The following is a 12463-nucleotide window of genomic DNA, read 5'->3' as shown; positions in this document are numbered from 1 at the left end:
TAGGCCCCTGCTAGCTGTTACAAATTCAGCATCTATAACTACCCCTTTGCCCCCTGTTTAAAAGTTCATAGCTGTCTGATTCAGAACTAGAGCCCAGACTGGGCTGACTGGCCTTTTTATTGATGCAGCTCAGGCCCTTGATCTCCAGCCTCTGGTACAGATAAGCAGCAGCCTCTCCTCAGGGCCTATGTCAGGCAGGCTTGGTTTTGTGTAAGTGGAGTTAAGGGAATTTGCATTAACCCTTCCTAAAGTATTTCCCAGGAAACCCACTTATGGTTCCAACCTATTCATTCTCATCTGCCACCTTGTTCATTCTAGTCCTTGAATCCGCTAGCCTCACATCACATGTCCCCCTAGAGAGTACACCCTAGCCCCATAGTAAAGAAACTCCCTTAATTCATAAGGTTTCCCAAGGATCTGCTGGCACTTGCCCTCTGTTACATTTCTCTCCATCTCCCCCCCCCCCCCCGTCAAGCTCTTCTGCTGTTATGAGACTAGATGGTTCCCCCTCTCCTAGTGGTAGGGTGGGTGGGCAGGCAGGCAGGAGATGTACCATTGGCGTCCTTTTGTGATCAAACTGCCCATCTGGGACACAGTCTGGCTACTCCATACTGCTGAATGTGCTGTCTGTATGGAAAGCCCTGTTGGAGGGCTTGGTGTAGGAGAGCCAAAGCACAGTACTCTCCACTCTGGACTCCCTTCCCTCATCTCTGCCCCAGCTCCTTAGTACGTTCCCCTGAGGGTGACCTTCCCCAATTCTTCCTAGCTGAGTGCTTTCTGGAATGGCTTGTAAACTCTCCATGCAAATGGCTCTTGCAGTTAAGGGACTGTGCTGCCTTTTGTGTGACTCGCTCCTGCATGGGTGGTGTTGCCTTGTCTCTGTCCCAGCCTGTCAGAGTGGTCACACTGTCCTCTGCATGAACTGTTGCAGGTAACTCTGCGGTGCCTCAGACCAGTTCTGTCAGAGCAACTCCTCAGTATGTCTCTGTGTCTAGATGCTGTTAGGGCTTGAGATGATGATGGGAGCCACAGGCTTGAATGAACCTGCTCTGGCTCTGTTTTCCACCCCACCATGTAGTTAAAATTCAAGGTGTTGGCACCCAAAATCACTGGTCACTCCTGGAATTCCAGGCCTAACTTGACACCTTTTTTTTAATGGGGCCTGACTTTGGACAGGCTGATTATGGGTAACCATGCTGAGCCCTTGTACTGCTGCCCACCTGTCTGTCACTGGTTTCTAGAAAGGAGGGAGTAGAAACCCATCCTATGCCTAGGGCAGGAGAGGAGAGAAAGGGCTGTGGCCAGGCCAGAGCATCTGTGGACTGTGTGCAAGGCCTGGTGTGTTAAAGGTGAGCTGCAGCAGAAGAGACATTGGTGGTTTTTCAATTATGTACAAAGCCTAAGCTTCCCCCACCTCGCTCTCTAGTATCAGAAAAGCTACAGCCAATGCAGGAGCAGTTGGCTATATAGTGGAAGGTTGGGCTTTTTTAATCCCTTATGCAAAGGGCCAGGTATGTTGATTTAATGAAGGTCAAGGGATGCCTGTTTAGTTTAAATAGGTGCTACCAGAAGGCAGTGTGATGTAGATCCTGGGGCATGGGAGTGGGGTTCAAGTCCTTCAGACACTGACTTGCTATGTGAGTGCATTACTTAATCTGTTTCTCCTCCCACCCTTTGTCCAGTTAGACTGTCACTTGGGCAGAGGAACTGCCCTTTTTGTATATGTTGGGTATAGCACCATTCTTCCTTGGACCTGGGATGAAGTGGGAATTTTTAATATTTTGTATGACTATGGTGTATGCCTCAATTTCCCTGTGTGGTGCATATTTAACTAGTTGTGGGGGCAGGAGGAAGGTGGTTCTCTTTGGAGAGAGTCAGGCTATGGCTACACTACAGAGCTTACAATGGTGCAGCTGCACCTATGCAGTGCTGCTAGTGCAGAGATGCTATGCTGCCAGGAGAGAGCTCTCCCATCAACTTAATTACTCCAGCCCCCAGGAACAGGGATGGTTATGTCAGCAGGAGAAGTTCTCCCGCTGACGTAGCAGTGTGCACACTGATACTTAGGTCAGTGTAACTAATGTCCCTCTAGGGGCTGCTTAGTCATACCCCTCAGTGACATAGCTTATACCCATGTAAACTGTAATGTGTTCATAGCCCCAGAGATACAACCATGATCAATGCCGAGCTGCCTGGGGCCCCATGCACAGGGAGTGACCTAGCACACAATAGCCACTTCAGTTGGTCATACACTTGACACCTAGCATCAAAGGGCTAGGGATGGCCCACTGTCTACAGGAAGCCAGTGTCTGTGACCAGCTGGAGAACAAAGGACTGAGGAGAGCCAGGTGGGGTTTAAGTGTGGGCTGCTGGAGGCAGAAGAGAAGCTTCCTGATGGGGACTAAAGAAGAGGTCAGAGGGTTCAGCCCTGACCCACATGACCTATTCTGTAACTTTCTGTTCTCTAGGGTAACTAAGGGCATTTCATGCTGTGTTCCAGACATCTAATAAACCCTCCTGCTGGCTGAGTCACTCTAATGTTGGGTAGGGGATGTATTGCTGCCTTTGGGTGTGCCAGTCTCTCTCAGGTGTCCAGTCCAGGGAGACTCACCGCAGGGAGCTCACAGCATGAAGGAGGAGCTGAAAGCTCTGAGTTTGGTCCTAGGACACAGAAGCCAAGAGGCCTCTCCTAGTGAGAGTGTGACCCAGAGGGGGCTGTTGTACTGAAGGGGCTCTCTTGAAGAACACAGCCTCTGTGGATTTGTGACATGGGCCTCTGACTTTTACTGTAATAAAAACATGACCCAGTTTTAAGTCTTGCTACAAGCACGTCCCCTCTCAACCAGGTGTAATAGCATGTAGCAGTAGCTCTCAGCTTCAGCAGTCTCTAGTCTCTACATAAGCCCTTAGCACCTTTGTTGCTAATTTATAAAAAGCAAAGACCTTTTTCCCCCATAAATGGCCTATCGCTACTGACTGTTCCTTCTCCTCTGTTACTCTTAAGACAGTGGTTCTCAAACTTTGTATTGGTAACCCCTTTCACACAGCAAGCCTCTCAGTGACACCCCCCCTTATAAATTAAAAATGGGTTAATTTAACAGGGCCTTGGGGCTATTATCCCCACACAGGGCCAGGCTTTGGGCTCTGAGCCCTACGGAGCTGACCCCAGTTTGAGAACCTCTGCTCTTAGAGCTTCCTTTACATAAAGAGGCAGGAGCCTCCCATGCTCACAACATTTTAACTGGTTTCAGAGTAGCAGCCGTGTTAGTCTGTATTCGCAAAAAGAAAAGGAGTGCTTGTGGCACCTTAGAGCATAAGCTTTCGTGAGCTACAGATAGCTCACGAAAGCTTATGCTCTAATAAATTTGTTAGTCTCTAAGGTGCCACAAGCACTCCTTTTCTTTTTGCGAACATTTTAACTGGTCACTGCTAAAATGTTAAAAGCCCTAGCTCCATGTGCTGCTGTTTCCACACACAGGACCCCAAGTGAGGTGTAGCAGAAGGGCTTAGAATTTAGCTGTGAGTGGTTTCTGGAGTGCAGAGCAATCCCAGGTGCTGCACAATGGCTAAAATGTACGGCTTGTTTTGAAAAGTTCACAGGCCCCAGAGGGTGCAATAAAAAGAAATGGTGAATGAACAAACTCTCATACAGCCCAGGTCATAAGAGCATAAGAATGGCCCTATTGGGTCAGACTAGAGGTCCATCTAGCCTTGTATCCTGTCGGCCGCCGGTGTCAGGTGCCCCAGAGGGAATGAACAGAACAGGTAATCAGCAAGGTCTTGGTGCAATGGGTGCTAAAGGGCAGGCTAACAGAAGATCAGTCAGTGAAGCAAGGCCCCTCTGGTTGAGTCTGAAGTGGTGAGGTGCTGAAAGCTGGATCTTTAAAGGTATTTAGGTGCCTAATGGGATTTTTCAAAAGTGCCTATGCTGCTGTAGTGCCTAAATACCTGACAGCCTGACCCAAAATCCTCTCTCATGCTTTCAAACTCTTGGGCAAATTAGCTGGCCATGGAGCTCATCCCAAATGGCAGCGTGCCTGTCTCCTGCAGGGTGTTGGGATAAGACCTGGTTGTCTTTTGTGCTACAAGTGAGGGCTGCAGGGGTTATTTTCACTGTAATTAAACCAGGGTCTCAAATTCGCAGGCCCCAGGGGTTATTTTCTGCGGCCCGCCAGCTCTGCAGTACTCCTGGCGCCCCCTCCCCTCCGCATTTACCTAGAGCAGCTCTGGCCCAGCGCACACTGGGGGCAGGGCAGGGGGGAACAGCGGCCAATGGGAGCTTCGGGGGAGGTACCTGGAGGAGCGGCCCGGGCAACACACAGACCCTTGTGCCCCCCCTGCCTCTAAGTCTCGGCCACTTTCCAGAGCAGTGCGTGGACAGGGCAGGCAGGCAGGGAGTGCTGGGCTGGACCCCCCACGAACCCCTCCTATAGCCGACCCCCCGCCCTGAGCCCCCTGCTGCACCCCACACCTCTCCTGCACCCCAACCCCCTGTTCTAAGCCCCTTGCTGCACCCCTGCCTTGAGCCCCCTGCTGCAGTCCACACCCCGGCCCTGAGCCCCCTGCTGCACCCCACATCCCTTCTGCCCCCTGTTGCACCCCGACCCCCTGCCTGAACTTAAGACCCCTGGGTTAAACAAACTGCTACAGCTTCGCCTGGAGTCTCAGGGCTGCAAGGACACTGTAAGCTGGGGGGAGGTGGCAGTCAGTTTAACTGCTATGGCTTAAAATAGCCACAGGGTGGCCTCTTACCACAAAACATTGAAACAAGCCATGGACTCACTGCATGCGGCAGGAGGAAGGGGAGGAAATAGCAGGGAGTGCCTCTAGGGAAAAGCAAAGCCCAGCAAATGCCTAGGAGTAGGCCTGGCAAGTAAGCACAGTTCCCCTCGGGAAGAGTTTTTTTTCCACAGCTGTCAGGATGGCCGAGCGGTCTAAGGCGCTGCGTTCAGGTCGCAGTCTCCCCTGGAGGCGTGGGTTCGAATCCCACTTCTGACAAATGCTGTTTTTATTAAATCCACTCATGAAAGCAGGGAGTGCTTAGCACTAGAAAGTGGTAAATGTCTGGCATAAGCTGCTGTGCCTGTGATATTATATAGGGTGCAGCCTTTTTCTGTATCCCACAGCCACGTATTCCGGAGATGGGCAGCGACCCTCGCCTAATGGCAGGCTAGGAAAGCTCGACTGCTCAGAGGAGAGTGAGGACGAGCCAGCCTCCAACCCCCCCTCTCCAGCACAGCCCGTGCTCACACTGCCTACATCAGTCTGCCATGTTAAACAGCAATTCGCTCCCCCCAGACCGCCTCCGGAAAGGCAAATGCTGAGACTGGAAGCTGTGCGACCCTCACCAGGCTTGAAGCCAGGAAGCAGAGCCAGGTTCTGCCGCTGTGGCCAGCACAATGCTGCCAGGGTACCCGGAACAAATCCAAGGAAACCTTGGGAGTGCTTCAGAGTAGCAGCCGTGTTAGTCTGTATTCGCAAAAAGAAAAGGAGGACTTGTGGCACCTTAGAGACTAACAAATTTATTGAGCATAAGCTTTCGTGAGCTACAGTGCCATGCATCCGATGAAGTGAGCTGTAGCTCACGAAAGCTTATGCTCAAATTTGTTAGTCTCTAAGGTGCCACAAGTACTCCTTTTCTTTCTTGGGAGTGCTGGCTCAGTCAGCTGAGCTGTTCTGCTCTTTGTGGCCACTAGGAGGCACTGGAGAGGCTGAGTCCGATGCTAATCTCCTATGTGAAGGCCATTCTAACCAGCGAGCTGTGCCTCCGTCTACCAGGATCCTGCCCCCAACTCTGAGCCTTGCTCTGCCCCACCTTGCTCTGCTGCCTCTGCCCCCCCCCCCCCCCCCGTAGCAGCAGAAAATTGGCACCAGGCAAAACACTTCCATGCACAGAACCAAGAAGAAATCCTACGCTAATGAGGATGGCTATAGGAAGCTAATGCAGGTGGAGAGCTGGGGACCCTATGAGGCATAGGCTGGGGGGGAGAGTGTCTCATTCAATGGGCATGAGGGGAGGCAGGGAGAAGAAGCAAAAAGGGATTTATGTTTTTTTCTATTCCTTAGAACCCTAGGGGCAAACGTCCCTAATGGTGCCAGGTAGAGAGAGAGAGATGTGACTGCCGGTCCCCTGCTTGACAGCAGCTTAAACCCAAAGCACGTGTTGAGACACCCAGTGGGCTGGGGACACCCCTCCATCCATGGGTCAGAGAGGAGGGGAGGGGAGCAGAGTGTTCCACAGCCCTGGCCTCCCTCAAAGATGGTGGCAGGGAGGGTCAGGCAGGAAAGGAGGAGCAACAATTCCCCATACCCACTCCCCGATTAGTGTCATCAGAAGCTCCAGGCAGCAGGAAGCTGGAGCTGACACCATTCTGGGGCACTGGGGGGAATGGGGGGCGGGCTTCTTCATTCAGGCTCCTCTCTGAGTCTTTGCCCCAGCAGGCCTCCTCTCTCATGCAGTGCAGATGACTGGAACAGGGGAGCTGATGATCATAAGGCGAGCAGGGTGGGTGTAAGCCAAAGGAATTGCGGGAGTGGTGGTGTTTTTTTTAATATCAGGCACCATAGCCACAGGGTGGGCATGGGCCTAGTGCTCAAAGATGGGAGCTTCAGCTCAGGTGCAATGGCTTCTGCTTGCTGCCCTTTGTGCTCCTTCAGTTCCTGGCCACGGCTGGGAACCCACCCCTCATTCCCTAGCAAACTGTTGTTGGCAGACCTTGTAAAACTTTATGGCTGGAGGAACATGATTTGGACATTGCCATCTGAAAGCATTGGCCTTAAGCTCTGCCTCAGTTTCCCTCACTACAGCCTGAGGCTCTCACTTTGCCTTCCAGCAGTGCTCTGAGAGATGCTGTGGAGGTGCTGCTGTCACACCCTAATTTATGAGAGGAGAAATCAAAGACAATTATAGGGACCAACAGGCAACTGGCCAGTTCTCCAGCAGTTCGTGTGGAAGGCAATGGAAGAGTGTGCCTTGGCTGTTAGCTGCTCTGGGTCAGGCTAGTTATTGAGGTTGCCCCATAGAAAGCCTAGGTTTATCTCCCACAATGCACCATTTTTTACAAGGTGTTACCAACCAGAGATGGCCCTGCCCCTTGTTCCTGTGAGTGTTTTCCAACCATGGGAGGCCATAGGACATTGCGGTCCATGCCGCTTCCCTGCCTGGTGCTGTCCACGGGAGAACCACTGGCCTTCACCTTGCACAGCTGCCAAGCCAGCACGCTGCACCAGCACTAACCCCGCTGAAGCAGGAGTTCCCAAACAGCACCTACCCCAGGCTAAGGGACCAGCCCTTTGAAGAGCAGTTTGAAAACTACAGCATGAGAGATGAAACCACAGAGGCCCTAGAGCCCACTCCACTGTCCCTTCCCCTAGAACAGAGCAGAGGCAGGAGTTCACAGCACAGAGCCCCAGCAGTGCCCCAAAGGCAGCCAAATGCATTTTATTATGAAAGTCTGGAATGAAACACTGAACATCCTGAGCAGGAACAAATATGGGGGGCCAGTCTGGGCTCCATCCCCACCCCCTCCCAGCAGAGAGGGTGGGGGACGCTGTCATGTACTCACTGCAGAAAGACAAGCACATGGAAGGCAGGAGTTTAAAAGTCAAGTGAAGGACTGAGGTTCACACAGTATGTGAATGCTGCAGTTAAAAAGCTGCCCTAGAACCAGCTTTGCCATCCACCAAGGCTTGGATGTTAGGCAGGACAGATCCCCCAGGACTTTGGCTGGGCTAAGCCAATTGCAGTGGGAGGGCCTACCCGCAGGGTCAGCCCTGGAGCTACAGGATGGTACAGCGGTCAGGTGGGTCCCTGGATGCAGCTACAATCTGAGCCCCAGGATTGGTCTGTGTCACACCAGGTGATCCCAGGCAGGGAGGCAGGTGAAACATGGTTAAACCTTCGTTTTCTTTGGGGGGGAACTAGCAGGTCCAGCTCAGAGATGGCATTTGCCGTGAACAGGATTCTCTGGCTGATCTTCCTGATTGTCTCCACCTGGAAAGAGGAAGCCACACAGAAGACCTCAGCCCAGCCATCCTGCCCCGTAGGCTCATCCCCACATTAGTCATCAGTCAACTGCAGCAGCAGAGAACCAAAACCTACCAACTCCAGCACTCAAAACCCAGGACTCAGCTAGAGGGAGCCAATGGACCCATAGGGACCAGTACAAATTGCACCCAGCAGAGGGCAGTGTGCACATCACCAGACAACTCACTGCACCTTCGACATCTGCCCTTTGCCTTCTCCTGCTATGTCCCCAAGTGGCCCGAATCCTCATACGTACACACACAGGGGTGCGAGGTGCAGAGGAAGTACCTGAAAGCCTAAGTGCTGCAGCCAATAATGCAAACTGTCCGGATTCTCCTGCCATCAAAGATAGAGGCTGGTTTGAGCATCGCCTTGTGGATTCTCTCATACTCCAGCTCCTGGTGCAACACAGAGGGGGAAAGGGCTTAGCAACAACGCCCTCAGCCGCAGCCACCTCATCCGGGGCTGGGATTCTCAGACTGAGCCATGCAAGGCCCTGCCTGGCTGGGACTGCAAGAGGAGAGTGCCCTTCACGTCACCTGCATGGGGCCTCGAGGAACAGGACATGGAAGCCCATCAGCATCCTGGGCCATCTCCAGCTAAGCACCAATCAGCACCCAGGCAAAACTCTTAGTGGTAAGAAGACCGGACACACTCCCACCGATTAGAGAGGCCAGCAGCAGAGTGACGCTGGCCAGGATCAACTGCAGGCCTTGTGCTGCAGGGCACCAACTGGGAGGTGCGTATCATGGACAAGACACACATTTACAGGTATAACTGTGGGGTAACAGTTTCCTTTGAGCCATCAGGCGCTACGTGCTGCTGGAGAGGGGATGCTGGGCTCAGCCACATCTCTGGCCAGTCCAATCCAATCCCGTTGGGCAATCACAGTTTACTGGGGCATTGTTACTGCAGCGGGACAAAAACTCTCATTCACCTTTTGTGCTGAGCTAATAAAACAAAACTTTTGAAAAGGCACTGAGGTCCCTGTGCCGCAGCCTCTGCTGTGACTGGAGTCACACTCGTGGTGGGGAGTGAGCTCAGCCCAGGGTGGGGCAGGGAGCCCCTCCTCCCCACCAGGTGATTGACAGCAATCAAAGCAAGAAGGCTGCCCTTCCCCACACCCTGCTCCAGTCACTGGAACGCAGCCCCCTTGCTGAGCAGTACTTTGAAGACAGGCAGCTGAGCCGAGTTCCAGGTGCGGATCCTCTCCTCGTTCACATCCACCACTGTGACGGTTATTTCTGGGCACACCTGAGCAATGACACTGCACACAGGGCCCAGGACATAGCCCACATCAGTGCAGCAAATCTGCTACAGCTGCACCATCATCACAGCAGGGCCAACGCACCCAGGGACAGTCCAGACTGCAGGGAGCCTCACACAGAATACACAGCTTCACCTACAAGAGAGACCTCATCTGCATCCACCAGCTCCCTGCCAGCCAGTCCATCCTCCCTTCCCCACCCTGCCAGCTAGAAACCAGCCTTGGTGGAAACTGACCAGAGAACTGGGAGAAGGGGGAGGCTGGGGCCAAAGCAGATTCCAACAGGTTTCCTGGTGTGTGAGGTTAGGAGGCCATGTGTTATAACCACATCTGGAACCAGCTTTAGCCTAGGAATCTACCGGGGTTGAAATAGATCATCACAAACAAGAAGGAAAAAAACAGATTATGTTCTAACATGGTTTGAACCTATTTCTTTAGCCAGGGAGATCCAGATTACAGCTGAATCAGAGTGCCTGGTTACAACACTCTCCAGTACAATCTAAGGGTGGGGGTGAAGCATCAGAGATGGGCCACAGCTAGAGGTGGGCTATGAGCTGGGGTGGGCTAGTGCTCTGAGATAGTACAGAGAATCAGTCTTAGTTGCCTGGCTAGCGAGACTTGCTCATATGCTCAGGTCTAACTGACTGCTAGGTCTGGAGTCAGAAAGGAATTCCCCATGTCAGAGTGTCTGGTGCCTTGGGGGGGTTTATCTTCCTCTGCAGCATGGATCCCCAGATCATTTGGCCATACTTTCACCTGATCCATTCCCTGCCGTTACAGGAGGCCTCAGGCACAGGTGACATCTCGGTCTGTCCTGTTCTCTGCCTGTGGCACACAACAGTTGAGTCTCTTGAGGGCTAAATTACTTTAGTTTAACTGAAGCAACAGGGACATTTGGGTGAAATGTCATGGCTTGCGATATACTGATCAGACTAGCTGAGCTAATTGTTCCTTCTGGCCTTAAACTGTGAATCAATGAGTACGTCCAAGGCATTCGCTCATGTAGGGAAACAAAGCTGAGGTCCTACATACCGGAGCCATGTTAGAACTAGGTTCCCAGCTCCGTCATAACTGAACGCACGAGGACTTACTGAGTTTTAACAGGTTGGCACATGGTTGAGTTCATATATGGCTCATGTCCCCATCAACATGGCTAACTCACAGCTCCTAATTGCATGGGTGTTATTGTGTTTATACCCTGTGCACAAGAAGGCCTGTGGCATCTGCCTGTGTGTCCATGTAAACAGGTTAGCCAGTCCTTTCTCCCAGGTTGTGCACTGCGCCCTGAGAAATGGCTGCTCTGGAACCAGCTGCTCTGTGGAGTTACAGCCACTTTTCCCCAGCATGCACTGATACAAACACTGCCATGCAGCATGGACAAGGCAGCACAGCTGCCATTCCTGCCGGGAAACATACCGCTGTGTGTGTGTCCCCCAACAGGGTGAGCTGTAACCAGACCAAGTGAATCAGAGCCTGGTGACGCAGAATGTGGTTCTCTCTGCTGCCCAGGCACAGCCAGAACCTGCTCACGTTCTGAGTCCAGTTAGCAGGGCTCCAGGCTCATCTCCCTCCCCATTGTTGGAATGGATTGTTTTCTGAGAACCGTGTTAGTCAAGCTGTGTTAGATTAGAGGTGGGCAATTTTTTTTTGGACAAATAGTTTATTAGCCAAAAAAAATGCAGTTTCTGATCAACCCAAAACTATTAAGAACATAAGAATGGCCATACTGGGTCAGACCAAAGGTCCATCTAGCCCAATATCCTGGTTTCAGGCAGTGGACAATGCCAGGTGCCCCAGAGGGAATGAACAGAACAGGTATCAAGTGACCCATCCCTTGTCGCCTACTCCCAGCTTCTGACTAACAGAGGCTAGGGACACCATCCCTGCCCAGCCTGGCTAATAGTCATCGATGGACCAATCCTCCTCCATGAACTTATCTAGTTATTTTTTTAACCCTCTTATGCTCACAGATTTGACATGAATTTGCCAGATAGTTTTAGCCTGTAAATTTTTTGTTGGCCTGATTCACCAGGGAATTTAGGTGCCATTCACACCATAGAAGGGGATGGTGGAACTGGTACCCTTACCCACACCATATAATCTCTAGCCCAGAGGCTAACATGCTCCCCTGTAACGTGGGAGACCCAGGTTCAACTCCGTGTTCTGGACCGAGGCTATTTGTAGGTGGAGCTCTCCCACTCTCTCCTTTGAAGCTGTTCCACTTTGGGTAAAATGCTGAATAGTCATTAGAGCAGCATACAAATGTGAGAATGACTCTACAGTCCAATGGCTGGAGCACTCACTTGGGAGACTGAAGTTCTAGACCCCAGCCCTCTACTCCAAAGAATAGTTAATCACCTACACAAAGTGGAACAGCTTCTGCAGGAGAGACTGAGAGCACCTCACGCCAATAGCCTGGGGTTAGGGCAGGCACTGGCAAGGAAGGAGACCTGTGCTCAGAGCTCTGGCCCAGAGCGAGGATTCAGATCTTGGTCTCCCAAATCCCTGCTGGGCTGACATGTTTAAGGGTGGCAGCGACAGCAGTGCCTCCTCTGCTGGCCATTTTGTGACTCTAGCCCTTTACAAATACTCAAAAAAACCCAACCATTTTGTTCACACTGAACCAGACTTTTTCAAATTACTAACAATTCTTCTGGGTCTGGCGAGGGCAGGCAGGCTGGGAAGCTGGCAGTCTAACGGTAGCTTGGTGTCAGAGGGGGAGGAGGAAAAGGAAGCAGAGGAGGGAAAGCAGACAGGGGTGGGCCAGTACGTCCTTCCTATCACCTCAACTGCATGAAGTCCCTCTTGTATCCCAGACAATGGCACGTTCTCTTCCGTGCCTCCCCAGTGACTACACACAGTGAAGAGCTTGGCAAGGATCTATCCACTCCTCAGCTCAGCAGCACAAATGCCATGCAAGGGGATCTACTCCAGCACCAGCCCAAATTAGTCCTGTGCCACTTTCTGCCCATTTAAAAAGCAACACAGGTAAAAAGAAACTCCCTGAACTCAGGGTCTGGCTTGCTGCTGCCTGAATTGCTCCCTTCCAGGCCGCTTAGAAGGACAGGGCTGTCCCCAGAGGGGCACAGGTTAGCCAGCTCCAGCCCCAGCCCCTCCACAAGAGGCGCTCATTCCTAGTGGTGAGAAGCCAGGAGGCCTCATTTCCTGTC

General features: G+C 52.1%; 1 non-coding gene across 1 annotated transcript; it reads left to right on the top strand.

The window, feature by feature from the left end:
• The first annotated feature begins 4915 nt into the window (after positions 1-4915).
• On the top strand, positions 4916-4998 carry TRNAL-CAG. The gene has a single exon. It is a non-coding gene; the product is annotated as a tRNA-Leu (tRNA).
• Positions 4999-12463: the final 7465 nt, after the last annotated feature.

This window comes from Dermochelys coriacea, chromosome 8 (genome assembly GCF_009764565.3).
Source record: "Dermochelys coriacea isolate rDerCor1 chromosome 8, rDerCor1.pri.v4, whole genome shotgun sequence".
Taxonomy (NCBI): domain Eukaryota; kingdom Metazoa; phylum Chordata; order Testudines; family Dermochelyidae; genus Dermochelys; species Dermochelys coriacea.
The sequence above is the reverse complement of the archived record's forward strand: the minus strand, read 5'-3'. Positions and strand labels throughout refer to the sequence as shown.